The sequence below is a fragment of the Sinocyclocheilus rhinocerous genome, unplaced genomic scaffold (genome assembly GCF_001515625.1).
Source record: "Sinocyclocheilus rhinocerous isolate Xijiao unplaced genomic scaffold, SAMN03320098_v1.1 scaffold2126, whole genome shotgun sequence".
NCBI lineage: Eukaryota > Metazoa > Chordata > Actinopteri > Cypriniformes > Cyprinidae > Sinocyclocheilus > Sinocyclocheilus rhinocerous.
This window is the reverse complement of record NW_015639773.1, coordinates 493,669-497,478: the sequence shown is the minus strand read 5'-3', so window position 1 is coordinate 497,478 and position 3,810 is coordinate 493,669.

Below are 3,810 nucleotides of genomic sequence, written 5' to 3'. Positions count from 1 at the left end.
AAAGTTCAATTAAAAAATATGTAAATTATAAGAAATAAAGATACAATATTAATAATAATATAAAATGCAATAAGTATATAATATTAAATAGACAAGAATGACAGTGTTTACAGTAACTATTTACAAAAACATAAGTAATCTTTAACATATGTTAGTCTATTTTTTTTTTTATTTCCATTCATGAAAAACGTTCATGAAAAATGTTATATTAAATATAAATCCTAAAATGAATATATCAATAAACATCCCTCTTACACAACACATCAGGGAGCAAACAGCATGTATCAGTGATTTATAAATGCTAAGCAAGTGGGGTCATGAATTGAACACCATTGAAAGCTCTTGTACACATACAGACACAGGAGATGATTATCTGCTGTTGTGCTCCAGGCCTCCACCCAAGCAGAAGAGAGAGATCCAGATGGCCATACGGAAGAACCGAGAAACCAACGCAGTCCTGACACGTCTCAACAGTGAACTACAGCAACAGCTAAAGGTGCACCAACCGTACGGACACATTTATAACCACTTATACTTACAGTTCACTCAAAAAAAATGAACATTCTTTCATAATTTTCTCACCCTCATTTGCATTCACTGGAAGAAAGAAAGTGATACGGGTTTGACATGAGAATGCGTACATGATGACAAATTTTTCTGCTCTTACACGTGGTTATTCCAAGAAGGCAAGCCATTAATAAATAAATGCTGCCCATTGATGCCTAAAATGTTAGCAGTCTCATATGATCATAACTGGACATTGAAGCTGAAGTCTGTTCACACATGGTTAGTTTTCTAGATGGGCAGCACATGCTATTTCCGACACCTCTAGCCAGACCAATCAAATATCTCTTCTAGTCTGGTATCGGACGCATGCTGCTTTTATATATAAACACAGACGGCTTGTGTTACCCTGAAGAGTTATTGAGTGACTGGAGATGGTGTAAAGTTGCAGTCCTCAAATCATTCAGAGATCCGCTCAACGAACACACACACACACACACATTCACACACATACTGGCTTTCTGAAAATGCGAGCCTGGACTCAAGCTTGGTTCAAGCAGTTATCTTTTTTAAAATAGTGCATCCTGCAGCAGCTGTTGTGTGTGTTTGAAATGAGGCTGAGCTATTTCTAATGAGCACCAGAATGTGCTTGGAAATGCATTTTACCACCGACAATGAGAGCAGAAAGAGAGAGTGAAAGAAAGTGAGGGAAAGGACAAACGAAAGACACTAGACTGCTGCTCATAAACGCCCATGTGCAGATCAGGTTGCACTGCATGCTGGGAACTGATTAACCTGCGGACCCCTACATGCTATGTTACAACTCTCACATTACGAAGTGTTTGTTTTCTAGTCTTACTCCTAGTTTTGAGTACATTCTTGCTTTATTCTAATTTTTTTCAAATGTTTTTTTTTTTTTTTTACATTTATTTACTCAGCATACAGTAAATAATTTAATGTAAATATAAATTTAAATATAAATATACATATAAAAAAATGTATGTAAATATAAAATTAAGCTTTTTTATTTTTAAGTTTTAAAATTAAATTTAGCACCTTTATGTCATCAAAGTTTGCTTTGCTGTAAAGGTTGGACATTATTTAAATGTAAATGACAAAATATAATTATTTTATTTAAATTGTCTGGTGAAAATAAAGTGTGTAGTATGACAAAAATATAGAATTTCTGCGAATGCATGAAGGTGTAGAGATTTTTTTTTCTAAATAAATAAAAATTGAAACACTAAATTAGTTGTTTTAAATGTGAAAATAAAGTGTGTAGTATGACAAAAATATAGAATTTCTGCGAATGCATGAAGGTGTAGATGGATTTGATGAGAGAGATTTTTTTTTCTAAAATTCTAGGGCTACGAGCTCACATGCCACCTTAGTTTCACTGGTATGAGGATTAACCCTGTTTTTGCAAAGTTACACAACAGCAATGTATGAAACAGCATGCTACCACACTATACTTGCCATTTCTGCAGTATGTATAGTTTGCAAAGTATGCAAATGTTTGTAATGGTTGGAAGTCACGGATGGCCTCCTACATTAGCAGTGTACACAATGCACTGTGCTAAACTTCATCTTCAGTTTCCACTATGAGGGAAGAACTACAAATAATATCAGCAGTGATTTTTTACTTCCTCCTTTTTTTGATGGGATTCCCAATAGCTAATTTTTTTATATACAAATTTGGATTAAAAATACAAAATAACCATTAGTTATGCCACTTGCAACATACTGAGGTCATGTGACATCAATGTAGCACACTTGTTACTTTTATTGTTGCAAAAAAAAAAAAAAGGTGTATACCATGTATACAGTACTCCGTACGTATGCCATGCTAGTATGGCAGTTCAAACAAAGCCACTAGCTTGACATTAAAAAAACAAAACAAAAAAACTAATTGTAATTTCACCTTTAAATGTTTGTCAAAACCTGCCTTTGTGGGTTAAACAGTTTTTTTTAATGGTTATTTATTGGACCTTACTAGAGATTTATTTATTTATTTTGAAATTATTATTTTTAATGTGATTTTTTTTTTTTTTTACATTTATTTACTCAGCATACAGTAAATAATTTAATGTAAATATAAATTTAAATATAAATATACATATAAAAAAATGTATGTAAATATAAAATTAAGCTTTTTTATTTTTAAGTTTTAAAATTAAATTTAGCACCTTTATGTCATCAAAGTTTGCTTTGCTGTAAAGGTTGGACATTATTTAAATGTAAATGACAAAATATAATTATTTTATTTAAATTGTCTGGTGAAAATAAAGTGTGTAGTATGACAAAAATATAGAATTTCTGCGAATGCATGAAGGTGTAGAGATTTTTTTTTCTAAATAAATAAAAATTGAAACACTAAATTAGTTGTTTTAAATGCTTCATGTGATTTTAGGCCTCAGAACACTATGAAATGCATATTTAGTATGAGATTGGCTAAATATTGCATGTAACAATGTTATAAAATTTCTTGTGTTTTAAATATGAACTTTAAGTGAGTATTACATGATGACTAATATAAATGTAAAAACAGGAGAAATGAGCATGTGCAATAAAATATCCAATATTGCCTATAACTTTCATAGTGGAAATGCATGAAGTCTGGTGAGATTGAGCATTGACACCATGTATGGAGTGTCAGATACACTGATACAGCAAGAATCTGACATATATTTCAAAAAGCAGTCAGACGAGTGTAGATATTTGAGAAGATGTTCCTGATGGGTGTCAGATGACTGTGATGGTATGTGTGTCTGTGTCTGTCTGGATTGTTCTAGAAGATACGTGATATACGAGAGTTTAATGACAAATGAAGACAGGTAGCAGTAAACGTTCCAGAGACATCTGTGAGCATCAGACCGGCCGCTTTCATCCTTTCTGTTTGATGTCATCTGAAGGTCGTGACCTCAGTAGCGTTCCTCATATGACAAGTGTCTGTGTGCTCAAAACATTTGTCAAATGGGGATCAGCTTATTAGTGTTAAATTAAGCATCACTATTACTATTGCTTATATTTAATGTTAGCAACCACTCAAAACACCCTGGCAACCACATATCAACAGACCAAACCCACCAGGAATACCTTAGTAACCACATAGCAACAGATTGAACCCACTAAGAATATCATAGCAAAGGAATAGCAACACCCTAGCAACCACATAGCAACACTCCGAACTGACTTAGAATACCCTAGCAACTGCATAGCAACACACTAAGTCCATTCAGAACACTTTAGCAAACGCAAAGCAACACCCTAAACCCACTCAAAACACCCTAGCAACCGCATAGCAAC